The sequence below is a fragment of the Conger conger genome, chromosome 4, assembly GCF_963514075.1.
Source record: "Conger conger chromosome 4, fConCon1.1, whole genome shotgun sequence".
NCBI classification, from domain to species: domain Eukaryota; kingdom Metazoa; phylum Chordata; class Actinopteri; order Anguilliformes; family Congridae; genus Conger; species Conger conger.
The window spans coordinates 40,647,744-40,664,115 of NC_083763.1; positions in this window are offsets into that span (position 1 = coordinate 40,647,744).

Sequence of the window (16,372 nt, forward strand, 5' to 3'; positions counted from 1 at the left end):
ATATTAGCTAGTAGGCCTATGTACTGTTATGGGGTAGGGTAACTGATATAGACTATGTATTTATACCTCAGTCTCCGCAGTGTTCATTGTCAGAACATTGATCATTATTCAGAGCCGAGTTACCAGTACGCCTGTTTGTTGAGATTCTCTTCGACAGAGCTGTGGTGGCGCAACAGGCTAAGAGGCAGCAGACTTGCCCTTGGTCTGCATCTGGGTTCTCAGGGTCGTACATAACAATATATGAATGAGATTGATTTGTGTTTGATTTGCACTTTGTTGTATGTCGCTCTGGATAAGAGCGTCTGCTAAATGCCATGTAATGTAATGGAATGTAATAGCAGTATACACTCTACAATATAACTTACTTTATTATGAACACCTGTACAGCTACTTATTCATGTGATTATCTCATCAGCAGTGTGGCAGCAGTGCAATGCCTAAAATCATGCAGATACAGGTCAGGAGTGTCAGTTAATGTTCACATTAACCATCAGAATGGTGAAAAATGTGATCTAAGTGACTTTTGTTGTACAATGATTGTTGGTGCCAGAGTGGTTTGAGTATCTTAGAAACTGCTGATCTCCTGGGATTTTCACGCACCAGTCTCTAGAGTTTGCAGAGAATGGTGTGAGAAAACAGCCAGTGAGCAGCAGTTCTGGCAGAAACCCTTTGTTAATGAGAGAGGTCTGAGGAGAAGGGCCAGACTGGTAAAAGCTGACAGGAAGCTGACAGTAACGGATATAATCACACATTACAACAGTGGTAGAAGAGCATCTCTGAACACACAACGCGTCAAAACCTCCAAGCGGACAGGCTAGAGCAGCAGAAGACTTAATATGTCTAATAAATACCTAATTGAGGTGCTTGCTGAGTGTATATTTTTACGCAAGATATATCAATTATTCACACTAGTTTAAATATTCTATGCTACGTACTAACAATTTGTGGGCAAGCAATGTTGAAAGAGTGAAACAATATATGTGGTCAAAATATGTTGGAAATAAAGTATGCTTTAAAAGGTGCAACATAAGTATATTGCCTCTAATGCAAAATTGCCAATACACTTCACAGTGCACTACTCTTAAGATTATTAATTATTTGAGAGGTTTGAATCTTAAACAATCTGCCCAGTGGCAAGCACATGTTGATCAAAATACTGTAGACATTATACATGGCTGTAACAGCTGTCACAGATCAGTGCTGATGCACCTTGATGGAGAGCAGGTGTCACGTTTCAGGTCTGTCTTGCCTTGTTTTATCATTTTGTCTTAGTCACGTATTGTCTTATCATGTATTATGTTAGTCTAGGTTTGTCATGTTGTTTAGTTTATTTCTTGTTACGATAAATTGCCTTGTCATGTCTAGTTATGTTTTCATATATGTTCATGTTACCTTACGTTTCTTGTGCATGTCATTTACTAATTTACTAATGCTAGGGCAGGATAGGTTTCTTACTAACGATTACTAATTACCTTGTTAAACTTGTCATCCATCGCACCTGTTTTCCATTCCCTTGCTGCTCTCTAACTAATTGTCTACACCTGTCTACACCCGCATTTATAGCCTAGTCGCAGTTCTGTTCTTCGCGAAATTGTCTGCCTCTTGTCCGTCAAAGCAACGCTGGAGCATTATAGCCCATTGATTTCACGTTAAGATCCAAGCCTGTTTTCGACCACTGTTTATTGATTTCTGTTTCGTTGACCATCGCTTGTTTTTGACTACGTCCTCGCCTACTGCTTTTGTACCTTTGCCTCCTGTTTTGTTTATGGTTTCGACTTCCGCATCACCCTCGACTACGACCCTGCCTGCCGCCTGCCTGTACTTCTGCCCCGCTGACAGCTCTCCTGCTACCGGACCTCCCTGCACGTCTACCGACTACGAGTTCGCCTCTTCCCTCGGCACCGTGTTTTCGGTTTATTTATTGTTTTATTGGCTGGATCTACGTGTATGGACTTTGCTTGTTTTGACTACGCTCCTGGGATTCGTCCCGAATAAAGCCCTGACGGGACTTTATATTACTATTGTTTCTGAGTTGTGCATTTTGGGTCCAACCCCCACGCACCCGTCTCAGCAGGCTGATGTTAGCGTTAGGGCTGATCAATTTAATTCCTTTAGGAAAATTATTTTGTTCTTATTTTACCTTGCAACACATAAAATGATCAATGGGAAGGTGAAAACTTTCAGAAGGCACTGCATGGTCTCTCTGAACTTACCCTGTCTCCTGTAGATTAATAGTGCTGCCAAGCACCAATGAAGCAAATACAAAGAGGAAATGCTGAGTGGATTCAAAAATAAGAATCTGTATTTCTATTGCAAGTGGTAAAAAAGTCATTCTGAGCCTGATACACAATTTGTACTTATTTCCCCATCATACATGCGTGTGCACATGTGCATGCGGCTCTGGGAAGAAACAAAGAACTTGCCTTCGACTGTTTATTCAAGCACCTGGTTGCAGCAACACTATCTGTTCCATCTCTTTGGTAGTGGCCTCCTGTTTACCCAGGTCGCTGGAGCAACGGCACTATAGCCGGCCCCCAGCTCTCAGAGTAAGCTCAAAGAAGCCATCCCTGCTCTTCAATATCAATAACATATACTATTTAATCAGGGAAGGCCAGTTGAGAGCAGAGCTCTCTTTTACAGTGGCACCGTTAATACAAACAAACAGTACATAAAATAAATACAATTTAATTTACACATCTTCATGCTCGAAAACAAGGAAAGGTGCCTTTGGTTTCTCTTAAACTCTGCTGTACTTTAGTGTGTTGTCTTGTTTGTAAAGGGGCCCAATCACCATAATCATTTGTATATGGGTGATTATGTAAATATGGGAACTTGTTTGTCCTTTGTGTATATTTCCCGAAAAGAAAGAATGACACTACAATGTACAATGTAATATAAGTAAGCAATATACACTCAGTGAACACTTTATTAGGCATTTATTAGACTCATTTTTTAGCCTATCCATTTAGATTTCTGATGTCTTGTATGTTGAGAGATGCTTTTCTGCATACCACTATTGTAATGTGTGGTTATTTGCATTACTGTCACCTTCCTGTCAGCTTTGACCAGTCTGGTCATTCTCCTCTGTCTCTCTGATTGGTCAACGTGACATATCGCGTGAATTTGGACATTATGTGCCTTATACAGGGTGTAAATCAATTTACTGTGGGTGTGGGTGTCCATACAGCGGAATAAAATGTGTTTGCTAGGTTTGTAACAGCAAGCGCATCTTGAGTGACGGAAGGGGGATTAAGAATTGATAATTTAACTTTGTTAGATACTTTAGCCTACGCATTTTTGTGTTTTTGAGTGACATCCTCACTAAAGGTGCTAGCGACAGTATTTTTAGACTTGTGTGTTTTTATTATTCAAGTAAGGTCGTTTATTCACGAACCTTCAAAACTGATCCTTATTAAAAAAAAATACTGCCTATCCTGTCTGTTTTGCAATCTGTCCACCGACATCAATGGCTATGGAATACTAATCTAGTCATATTTAAAAATAGTTTGCAATTGAATTTTGTTTTCATTTGTGAATTGCTGAGGGAGATCAAAGGACTTTCATGTATATCGGCCTTGTGCTGTGGAGGTAGGCTACAGAGGCGATGGTTTTCACTAAGATTTTAATTATGACAGGGTTGTAACATGTAAACTAGTGTATGGAAAAAGAAAAGTGAAATGGACTTTCCATTTAAAATTGTCAGATAAAGTGTGTAGAACTTGAAAATGAAAATGCTGAGCTGAAATTGATCAAGGTCCACCATCTTTAAGCACATTCCAACCCGTTAAATTTTCCTTCTAGGAGCTAGAAGTAGAAGTTAGGAACATTTTAACAAGAAACACGAGCACATCCTAGTATTTTTTTGGAAAGCGTGATAAATTATCAACCTATGAGTCCACCTTTCCTCATCTGCCACGCATCTGCCACATCTGCAATTGAAGTGGCTTTGGACTGACTTTTGAAGGAGCTCTGCCTAATTCACATTTTCTCAATTTCCCCCAATTTTTTTTCTTGCCTCTTTTTCCAGCTTCTCTCGATGGGTGGAGCTTTTGTTTTCTTTATTGGTGCGACATGGAGCATTCTAGGGGTTAGTGGCAACCGCTAAATGGAGGCACTAAGGGCGCCGCCCCCACCCGCAATCTTCTTAAGAACATTTGTAATATCTAACATTGGCTTCTCAGTCAGGTAAATCAACAATTTAAACGGAAAATAGGAAAAATGTCAGTTGTTTTCTTCTCTTTTTATTGTATACTCTCAGGAGTGCGCACCCATGGGGGTTCAATGGGAGGGGTGTGTTTTCTCTTTCAGGTGACTGCTGCAAGAAACAACGCTGGGCACACTTTTTTTCATTTTTATGGACATGGAAGGCGGATATGGAAGGCGACACAGAAAGTGTCCAAAATCTTCTATTACAATCATTTTGTGTTTATTTAAACTGTTGGGCTCAATTTGACCCCAAAAATAAAAGCGGTCATAATATATTAACATTATATGAGGGTTAGTCAACTAATTTCACATTGTGTGGGCTTTTCATTAGATACCTATCATAGTTCAATCATAAATGCACTGGTTTATAAAAGCAAGATGCCGGCAATTGTGTGCTGCCAAGATTTAACAGTTAACTTATGAATTAATGTATCCATTCCCAAATTAGTTAGATTACTAATGCGCTCAGCTTAGGATATAGGCAATACAATATAATACCATATATTTTCTTCAACTCGTTTTCTGACAAGGAACCAGACACGAGTATCATACTAATCAGCAGATTAAATTATTTTCTTTTTTTTTGGGCTTTTGTAAAATGGCCCCAAATGATGTGGATTTTTAATGAAATTAATTATTATTTAATATATTATGCCTTGCTAAAGCACGGTAGCACTCACTATATGTTTTGCGTAGGTTGGCACTTCTATTCAAAATAGCAAACTTTACTAACAAAATTTACTGACTTTGGTATTGCTACATTGTGCCATTTCTGTTTTATGGATACCCTTTAAAAAATTAGCATAAAACATTTTTGTGCAAAAATAACTCAATTTAAATAGAACGGATCTTGCTACTGTATTGCAGGCAGGCTGTAGATGGCATTGAGCACACTGAGAGTAGCAGCAGCCAGCCGAAATGTCCAAAGTTGCAAGCAAGCACTACATTAATGAAAACTGCTGGGTCAGTGTACAAAACTTACAGCAATTCTGGATGGAGTTTTCTGAGCTCCTTTGTCAGGGGCATCCATTTTAGCTAATGTAGATAGCTATATTGGCTAGCTACCATTAGTAAAGTTAAAGTACAGGCTATCTGTTTTCCTGACCTGCACTGTAGGAAATGAAACACAAACTAATTCAGCATCCTGCTAATTCTACTAGCCAACTCAGTGAGATAACAGTGTGACATTAACTAACTAGCTAGAAGGCTGATAACATATTTGTCTGGAGAATAATAAATGTAGCAAGATAACTTAAGTTAGATAGTTAGCTCTAGTTCAATGTAATGGCTAGCTTGCTCTAATGGTAGCTAATTGTTATATTGGATGTGAAGCAGGACCTTGGTGGCTAAGTTATGTCTAGCTAGATAAGATAACTTGCTATAATTTGATATGGCCAGTGCCTATGGCAAAGTTTAACATACGGTAGTCTAATAAATGTTTCCTTTCATAATTAGTTTGTGTTATCCAAATTGTGTTCGCCAGGTTGCTAGGACTATGCTAAATTGGTCTGTCTTGTTCAATTAGGCAATACCAATGTGTTTCATTCATTTTTTAGTAATGCACAGCGTAACTAGTAAGTACCTGTTAGACCTAACAACAACCATTCTACCTATATTAGCGAAGTTAGCTAAACTTTGCATCTAACTTAGCTCTAACATTATGTATTCAAACAGACTCTGTCACTTTACATATAGTAACTTACAGTCAAACAAGTAAGTTACAGTCGCATCGTTTGTGGTGGACTATCATATCTGAGTTACATAGCCAGCTATATAAAGTTGGTTAGCTAAAATGTCAGCTTTCCAAAACCGTGCACAAGAGCACTGAACTGTATAATAATGCTTTATATTACGCCTTATATTCATAGACTGTGGGAAGCTTAAACAGTGGTGGTGAGGTTGTTTGTTGTTGCAATTCCTATCTTGACCGTTAGGAGTCAGAAATGACCTATTGTACCTTTAAATTAACTAGTGAGAATAGATTATTTCATGTAAATTCTCAGCCCAGGGTTTTATTTTTTTAATGTATATTCATATAAATGACCTATCAACTATTAATTGAGCCTCTTGGTGTAAAAATTATGTTTTAAGTGAAATTTTTGCATTTTCAGAAAGCCTCAAGGTTATCGCTTATATTCAGTTTGTGCAGAACTCATATTTATTCCCAATTATATGCATAGAATTTACATGGCAGCATATTATTATTTTGATAAATTTAACAGATGTAAAATAAATTGTATATGTTATATACAACATTATAATTTATTCCTACAGTGAGGATCAAAGTATTTGGGTGAGACATTGAGTGACTGGGAATGCACATGAATTTGTTTTATTGGTCAATTTCTGATAATAATTATGTATAGGCCCGTATACCTACATACAGTAGGCTATATATCTGCTTCTTTTTATCCAGAATGACATACAGTTGGCGAATATGAATGAGATCATAGCGATATACACTCCATACTCTACAATATACATTTTAATGCAGGATCTATCAATATACTTTAATAACTTTAATATGCAAAATTGTCAATACACTTTACATTGCACTGCTCCAAGATTGTTTAAGATTCAAACCTCTGAAAGAATCCATATACTAATACCTTGATGGGGAGCAGGCTTTTTTAGGCTTTTAGCAAATGCACACTTAAAACATTTTTTTGTGATTAATATTATAAAAAAGCAACAAAACAGTAATAACCCACATAGAATCACACCAAACCAGTATCCTTCAATCCTATAATCCATATAATGGGTATGTATTTCGAATTTATACTTTAGTAATTTGTTAGTTACTATAGTAAACCTGCAACTGTTTTAATGTTATTCCCCTTCCTTACATGCTGATCTGAGAATGTTGTTACTAGCACTGTATTGCTCATATCCTGAATGCATGAGATATGCCATATCTAGAGGGGACTTGCATTGAAATGATTGTTAATCACTCTGGATTATTTTATTAACCCCTATACAGTATATTAAGATGCCAAGTTTAAGATTGTTAAAATAAACGTTTTTGTATAACATTGGTATTGTTTTGTCTTTGTAATTATAGAGGTTGGAGGTGAGTACTGGTGTGTGTCTGCATGTGTCCTTTATTTCAGGATCAAAAGGGTTGTATAGTTTAATAAGCAAAATGCAGTATTTTACACCCCATAATATAATTTTGTGTCCATGTGTCCTTTTGGTGTCTCAAAATGTCCTTTTTGGACAACTGCCTAGACATAGCTTAGAAAAACTGTGCAGAATGCAAATTTTTGGTGATAATGGCATCACATTTGAAAGGGGATTTGTTCAGTGTTTGGCTGTGGCCTCATTGTGTTTCTAAATGCACCAGCCACAGCTACAGTAATCTATCCATTCAAAAACAGAAAATCTTCCTCTTTCACTTTGCTTAGGTAATATTTAGAGTAATTCAGACTTTTGGAAAACAAACCCCAGAGGGTTACCTTTCAGAATTCAGAACGCAAGAATAGTAATCATTTCATATATTTTCAAGCTTGTGTCAAGAAAAGGGCCAATACTTAAGGGGTGAATGATGTGATGGGAATGTAATTTTCAGATATTGTATGCAGACAAAATTAGCATGATAATGAGACAAGTGTTTCACTTTTTTAAAGTTTGCATGGCCAATTATTCCCATTATTGTGGACTTGAGCAGGTTGTAATTCTGGAATTTGCACTTAAGCATGTAGATCTGCCTACACTTTGTGTAGTGACCTAAAAAGCTTAAGGCGGGGCAGTAAATTATTTGTCAGGAATGAAATTGTAACATTCTACTGCCATCACATTTTTGTTACTTTTGCAGAATACAAAAATAAAGAGGGAAGTCAGTGTATACTGCAAAAAAAAAATAAAAAAAATAAAAAGGTTACAGAACACACACTGGCTTAATAAATGCAGAGCACTATCATTGCAACGTGTTTTGAGTTGTGAACTCTTCTTCAGGCAGCAAATGTGTTTTGAGTTGTGAACTCTGTTGTGTTATTTAATTAGTACACATGAGTCAAACTGTATCATGAATATGAGTCTCTTTATTCAACACTTATGCATACCGCGCCCTGCCTCATCCCGGTCCTGGCATAGCTCCGATTTCCCCCCGTCTATGACCTCATAAGTCGTCTGTAGTCTTTCTGGTATTGAACACTTAACAGTAAGACTAACACCGCATCTCCCCTTTCTAGGATCAATGGGTAGACTGCCATTGATTCACCAAACCTTAGAGGATTATTCTGCCTCTATAGCTGGAAGTTCTGTTCCTATTTGAACCTGAACAAATAAATCAACATTTAACTTCAATCCTATATTAGCCATTCTGTAAACACAACGTTTCCCTTTTCTATTTCAGAAATGTCTCTTTTTCCTACAAGTCCAACCAGACCTGGTTCTAGGAGTAGATGGTGGTTCTGGAATCTTCTGCTTTGGTGGTTCTGCTGAACTCTGCCCTGGAACACATCCCCGGGTTTGCTCCACTACACCACCACTGCTCTGGCAAGGACTCCATGGGGATGAGATGGTGGCGGTTTCACCTAACTGTCCGATGAGGTCCATCCACGATATACAAACGTGGAGTGGGGTGGCTGCTGACTACAACTCCAGTTGCACCTTGATCTGTGACCCACACTTCTTTTCCAGGACTGAGCCTGTCGAGACTCCATGCACGATGACACAGGTTGTAGTGATGTACATCTCTCATTCTCTTTTCCTTTTCCTTCAGGACAACCAGTTCACTGTCGGGAAGAGCAGGAGTCAATAGAGCTGGAAGCGTCGGCACCGTCGTGCAAAGTCTTCTCCCCATGAGAAGTTGAGCTATGCTGTACCCATTTTGCAATGGGGTAGCTCTGTATGCAGGCAGAACAAGGTAGGGGTCAGCTGCCTTCTTCAGGAGACCTTTGTGGTGCCCATCCTTCTACACACAGCTGCATCACTCGTGCACACTGTCGCTCTTTAGCTGCTCTCTCAGCTCATCCGGGTAAGCAGTGCTCGCTGGCAGGTTCTCCATTATCATGTCCACATAGATGTTTGTGTCTTCAAAGAGCTCTTTTTCATTTGGTGTTTCTCTCCTCTTCATAGGAGCATGTGATAGCGTATCAGCTGTCCATAGGCACTTTCCTGGCACATGAGCAAAGGAGTACGAATAGCGCATCAGGCGCATCCGAAAGCGCAGAATCCGAGGTGGGAGAGCATCCAGTGGTTGAGACCCCAGGAGGCTCAGGAGCGGCTTGTGATCTGTCTCCATCTGGAAGTGTTTGTCGATGAGGAAATTGCGGAACCTCTCACAAGCCCAGGTCAGGCTCAAGACCTCCTTTTCGACCTGTGCATATCTCTGCTCCATCTGTGTGAGAGACCACGACATATAGGCTACCGGTCTCCACTCCTTATCCTACTCTTGGAGAAGCACACTCCCGAACCTGTAGGATGACGTGTTTGCTGTGACTTTACATTCCCTGTTCGGATCGTACATGGCCAATCGTACATGGATGACAACGCATCTTTCAGATCTTGAAAAGCTCTGGCCTGCTCGACGCCCCACAGCCAGCAGTTCTTCTTTGACAGGAGGTCTCACAGAGGCTTGTCTCTCTCTCAGCCAGCTGTGGGATGAACTTCCCCAGCTGGCTTACCATGCTGAGAAAGCTCCTCAGCTCACTCACATTTGTCGGCTCCTCCATCCTCCTTACGACCTCTGTCTTGCTCGGGTCGGGTCTAATACCACTGGCAGAGATCATGTGGCCTAGAAAGGTCACCTCTTCTTTCAACAGGTCACATTTATCGACATTCAGGGTGATTCCAGCCTTCTCGATCTTCCCCAGCACAACTTGGAGACGAGTTGTGTGACGAGTTGTGTTTGGCCCCACACCAGCACATCGTCGATGTGGCACCACACCCTGGAATCCTTCCATGACCTCAGTTACCATTCTGTTCTGGAAATGTTCCGGGGCAGAGTTAATGCCGAAGGGCAGTCGATTGAAATAATATCAGCCGAAGGGTGTGATGAAGGTTGTGTATTTCGCTGAATCTTCAGTCAGAGGTATTTGCCAAAATCCCATGTTGGCATCCATCAGTGGCTTTGTTGCCTTCCAGAGGGTAGGTGGATCATTGTCTCTGAAGATATCTTTAAACAGGTATGAGGTATGACTGTGACATAAGCACCGGTCTCAATCTTGAATTGCACATGTCTGTCATTGATGTCAATGTTGACCACGTTTCAGGTCTGTCTCGCCATGTTTTATGTTTATTCATTTTGTCTTAGTCTTGTATTGTCTTATCATGTATTATGTTAGTCTAGGTTCGTCATGTTGTTTAGTTTATTTCTTGTTACGATTTATTTTCTCGTCATGTCTAGTTATGTTTCGTTACGATTATATTACCTTGTTATGTTGAGTGGTTATCGTCTTAGTTTCGTTTTGGGTTATGTTTTGATTTATGTTTATTGTTACGGAGACTGGTTACTGTTTAAACATACACTTTTACATGTTTTTCCGCAAACCTTGCGTTCCGCCTTTTCTCTCTCTCTCTTTCTGTCATTCACAAATTGTTTCCATTTGTCTATTTACTAAAACTACTAATGCTAGATCAGGATTGGGTAGGAACTAACAAACTAATCATGTGTTCATGTTACCTTATGTTTCTCGTGCATGTCATTTACTAAATTACTAATGCTAGGGCAGGATAGGTTTATTACTAACGATTACTAATTACCTTGTTAAACTTTCGCACCTGTTTTCCATTTCCTTGCTACGCTCTAACTAACTACCTGTCTACACCTGCATTTATATCCCAGTCGCGCTACTGTTCACTGCGAAATTGTCTGCCTCTAGTTTACTATGCAACTCTTGAGCATTATTACTGTTTGATTCACGTTAAGATCCAAGCCTGTTTTACCGACCATCGTTTATTGATTTCTGTTCCGTTGACCATTGTTTGTTTTTTGACCACGTCTTCGCCTACTGTTTTTGTACCTTTGCCTCGCTGATTGTTTCATGGTTTCGACTTCCGCATCGCCCTCGACTACGACTCTGCCTGCCGTCCGCCTGTACTTCTGCCCCGCTGACGGCTCTCCTGCTACCGGACCTTCCTGCACGTCTACCGACTACGAGATTGCCTCTTCCCTCGGCACCGTGCTTTTTGTTTGTTCAGTGTTTGTTTGGCTGGATCTACGTGTATGGACTTTGCTTGTTTTGACTACGCTCCTGGGATTCGTCCCGAATAAAGCCCTGCCGGGACTTTGTCTAACCATTGTTTCTGAGTCGTGCATTTTGGGTCCAACCCCCACGCACCCGTCTCAGAACAATTTCGCCACAATGGACCCTGCTGACTCTACTGCCATGTTCCATGCCCTCCAGGAACAAGGAGCCATCGTCCGGCAGCATTCACAAGGAATCTCCGAGCTTCACCTGGAGATTCGTGAACTGTGTGCGGAGATGAAAAGGCTCGCCGTTGCGGTCCTGCCACAACCACGGGAGGAGCCTACCCACCCACCCGCATCCCCAGCTTTCAACCCCATGGAAACCTGGCAATTCCGGGAGCCCCAACAACCCCCCCCCGGAGAGGTTCGGTGGAGAACCTGAGAGGTGCAAGGCTTTCCTACTCCAATGTAACTTCGTATTCAAGCAACAGCCCCAGACCTACAACAGCGACAACCGTCGGATAGGCTATGTGATGGGACTGCTGAAGGGGAGGGCATTGGACTGGGCTACTGCGGTGTGGACCGGGGGTTCATTCCCTCCTCGTTACCCGGTCTTCGTCGAGGAGATTCGGAAGGTCTTCCAACACGCATCCAGCGACCAGGAGTCATCCCAGAGACTGATTGCTCTGCGCCAGGGACGGAAGACCGCGGCAGACCACTCCATCGACTTCCGCACCCTCGCGGCGGCTACTAGTTGGAACGATGCGGCGTTGGCGAATCTCTTCCTGGTCAGCCTGGGTGAGACGCTCCAGGACGAGTTGGCGCGACTGCATCCCATCACCCAGTTCGACCAACTCGTGCGCACCACGATCCGCCTGGACAACCTTGCCAGACAACGTCGGTCGGAGAGACCGATCCTCCCCGGCAACCCGTACCCCAGGCAGGGGCCAAGTCCTCGACTGGAGGAGCAGCAGTCTGAGGGATCCGAACCCATGGACCTGTCCCGGGCCGGTACGAGGATCTCTACCGAAGAACGAGCACGCCGCAGAACCACCGGTTCGTGCTTCTACTGTGGGAGGCCGGGTCACACCCAGGCTCGGTGCTCCTTCAAGACCAGGCCACCAGTGGAGGTGAGAGCAGTCGACAGACATGAGGGTTCCAACGGAGACAACCATCGTCCCACGCTCACCACGTTGTTAATTCTTCCCGACTGCACAACCCAGGTTAACGCATTGGTGGATTCTGGAGCAGACGCCAACCTCATTGACGAAGTTCTGGTGTCCGAACTGAACATTCCCACCCTCCCTCTACCCCACCCTGAGAACGCGTGGTCGCTGGATGGAAGGACCTTCTGCCGCATGACACAAATCACCATTCCCATACAACTGGTCATTTCTGGAAACCATCGGGAGATGATCCAGTTCCGTGTCATCCGGTCCCCCAATGACCAACTCATCTTAGGATTACCCTGGCTCCAGAAACACAACCCCACGATCAACTGGAGTTCTAACCAGGTGCAAGCATGGGATCCGAGATGCCATCTCTCCTGCTTGCGTTCCGCTCCACCACCAGCAGAGGGAGTACCAGCTCTACCTCAGACCCCCAAGCCCTCCCTGGAGAATGTTCCCACTCCTTACCATGACCTGGGCATGGTGTTCTCCAAGACACAGGCTCAGTCACTGCCGCCTCATCGACCCTACGACTGCGCCATCAAGCTCCTTCCCGGTTTGTCACTCCCCTCAAGTCGCCTATACAACGTCTCCAGACCAGAAAGGGAGGCTATGAAGAAATACATCCGTGACTGCCTGGCTAACGGACTAATTCGCCCTTCTTCCTCTCCCGTCGGTGCGGGATTCTTCTTCGTACAGAAGAAGGATGGCTCCCTATGCCCGTGCATCGACTACAGGGAGCTGAACAACATCACGGTGAGGAACAAGTATCCTCTGCCCTTGATGGACTCCGCGTTCCACCCTCTTCACGAGGCCACCATCTTCACCAAGTTGGATCTCCGCAACGCCTACCACTTGGTCAGTATCCGTGAGGGCGATGAATGGAAGACCGCCTTCAACACCTCTCTCGGACACTTTGAATATCTGGTCATGCCATTCGGCCTCACCAATGCTCCTGCTGTCTTCCAGGCCCTGGTGAATGACGTTCTTCGGGACTTGTTGGGTCGCCATGTGTTCGTCTACCTAGATGACATCTTAATCTACTCTAATAATGCCAAGGATCATGAGTACCACGTCAGAAAAGTGCTACAGAGACTTCTAGAGAACAGATATTTATCAAGGCGGAGAAGTGCGTCTTCCATTCCGACACAGTTGAGTTCCTTGGATTCATCCTTAAGAGGGGACAGATCAGGGCGGATCCCAAGAAGATTCTGGCGGTCACCGACTGGCCCACACCGACTTCACGTAAGCAACTCCAGCGCTTCTTGGGATTCGCCAACTTCTACCGAAGCTTCGTCCGATCCTACAGCCAAGTGGTCTCTCCGCTAACCAGGCTCATGTCCACTGCGGTGCCATTCCGGTGGAGCCCCGAGGCTGAGACAGCCTTCACCAAGGTCAAGAGACTGTTCTCTTCCGCTCCAATCCTGGTACACCCCGACCCCACCCGCCAGTTTGTGGTTGAGACGGATGCTTCCGACACAGGGGTGGGAGCTGTGCTCTCTCAGGTGGCGGCCGCGGACAACCGACTACACCCCTGCGCCTTCTTCTCCAAGAAGCTGTCCCCGGCGGAGAAGAATTATGATGCCGGTAATCGTGAACTGCTGGCAGTCAAACTGGCGCTGGAGGAGTGGAGACATTGGCTGGAGGGGGCCGAGAAGCCGTTCATCGTTTGGACCGACCACAAAAACCTGGCATACCTCCAGACAGCCAAGAGGCTGAATTCCCGACAGGCCAGATGGGCACTGTTCTTCGGGAGGTTCAGCTTTCCACTCACCTACCGCCCGGGTTCTAAGAACGTTAAGCCTGACGCCCTGTCTCGCCAATTTAACACCTGTCCTGAGCGTGAGGTTCCTGAGACCATCCTTCCGGCCTCCTGCACCGTGGGATCCGTCACATGGAGAATCGAGTCCGTGATCCAGAAGGCTCTACGAAGGGAACCCGATCCCAGGCCCAACCCCGGATTACGCCTATACTTTCCCTCAGCCGCTCGGACACAGGTGCTGCAATGGGCCCATTCATCCCTCCTTTCCTGCCATCCCGGCTTTACCCGCACCTTGGCGGTGCTGAAGAGGAAATTCTGGTGGGTTTCCATGATCCCCGACACCAGACGCTTCATCAAGGCTTGCACCACATGTGCCAGAAGCAAAGCATCTCACCAGGCCCCTGCTGGACTGCTTCAACTATTACCGGTGCCCAGCCGACCCTGGAGCCACATCGGAGTGGACTTTGTGACCGGACTTCCCCTTTCCGAGGGCAACACCACCATCCTGACTGTGGTGGACCGATTCAGCAAAGCGGCACACTTCACCCCCCTGGCTGGATTGCCCACCGCCCAAGAAACCGCTGATGTTCTGGTGAGGGAGGTTTTCCGCATCCACGGACTTCCCTCGGACATCGTTTCCGACCGAGGCCCCCAATTCATCGCCCAAGTTTGGAAGGCATTCTGCGTGGCCCTCGGGGCCACAGCTAGCCTCTCTTCGGGCTACCACCCTCAGTCCAATGGCCAAACTGAGAGGGCCAATCAGGACCTGGGGGCCGCTCTACGCTGCGTATCGGCCAAGAATCCTGCCGCATGGAGCAAGATGCTCAAACTACAACCCCGCTTTATTGGTCCCTTTAAGATTCACAGTATCATCAACCCTTCCTCTGTAAAATTGTCACTCCCTGCTTCCCTTAAGATTCACCCCACATTCCATGTTTCTTGTATTAAGCCTGTTTCCTCTCACCCTATATGTCCCCCGGATCCCCCACCACCTCCCCCCCGCATTATTGACAACCACCCTGCTTTCACTGTTAAAAAACATTCGTAAGAGGGGCCGTGGGGTGCAATACTTGGTTGACTGGGAGGGCTATAGTCCTGAGGAGCATTCCTGGATCGCTCCCAGTCTCATTCTGGACAATTCGCTCATCAGAGACTTCCATCGTGACCACCCTGACAAATTCAAAGGACCACCAGGAGTCGGTCATTAAGGGGGGGGTCCTGTCACGTTTCAGGTCTGTCTCGCCATGTTTTATGTTTATTCATTTTGTCTTAGTCTTGTATTGTCTTATCATGCATTATGTTAGTCTAGGTTCGTCATGTTGTTTAGTTTATTTCTTGTTACGATTTATTTTCTCGTCATGTCTAGATATGTTTCGTTACGATTATATTACTTGTTTTGACTACGCTCCTGGGATTCGTCCCGAATAAAGCCCTGCCGGGACTTTATCTAACCATTGTTTCTGAGTCGTGCATTTTGGGTCCAACCCCCACGCACCCGTCTCACATCCATGGCTCACCCTCAGCTGTGATGCTGCCGAGGCCTATACAGTCCTCCTCATCCTCTTTAACTTCATGCACAGTTTTGGATGATTTACAGACACGCTTGTAATGTCCCTTCTTCCCACATGAATGGCATTTCACATCGTTAGCATTTTGTATTTTGGACTTTTGCCTTTTGGGAACCCTATTTTCCACTTTATGTGTATTACTTTTACAGGAAGTTTTTGATAACAATTTCCATTCTTTATATTGCAAACTTGAGGTGGTTTTGCCATCTAGTGTTAATTGGCATTTCACATCCCAGCATCATTAGTTTCTGTCTGAAATGCATACATTTGCATAAGCATTCACGTTGCTTGCATAGCAAAATGTTAGCTATTTTTTTTACCTTAACTGTTCCACTGCTTTACCTTTACCATTGCCTTTTTTCAGTCGATTTCTTGACCTTTTATCTGCAATTTACAAAATTCTGTCAGCTGTCATGGTTGTCAGTTTGAAAAATGTAATCTCTTTTGAAAAGTCTTTACAAGTATGCTGGATTATTCTGTTGTAATTAATCATATCCAGTAGTATGATAAAAAATTGTTTACATATTTGGGATTA